A 352-nucleotide genomic window follows, 5' to 3' on the forward strand; every position below is an offset into this window, starting at 1 on the left:
AAAAAAGTTAAACGAAATAACACACGATCAGTTAACCAACCAACAAAGCAGTCATAGATATCAACCCACTGTCCTTCTACAATTGCAAAAAAAAAAAAAAAATCGTCGACGAATGCTTGCTTAAATTCTTAAAGAAATCAAAAGCAACAACGTAATTAATGGCGTTGAAGTTTCAAGCAGTTACCCAGGAGGTTTTTGTCAATCACGGCTGAAGGAAGCATAAAGGAGAGTTAAGCTTCTCACTTGAATAGTTCGTAAAACATGGCTTAGTGGCGAGATTTATGGCCAATAAAACGGGAGACACAGGAAGAAAAGGAAGAGGTAAGAGCAATGATGGAAAATGAGAGGGAAC

The sequence above is a fragment of the Penaeus monodon genome, chromosome 23 (assembly GCF_015228065.2).
Source record: "Penaeus monodon isolate SGIC_2016 chromosome 23, NSTDA_Pmon_1, whole genome shotgun sequence".
NCBI classification, from domain to species: Eukaryota; Metazoa; Arthropoda; class Malacostraca; order Decapoda; family Penaeidae; genus Penaeus; species Penaeus monodon.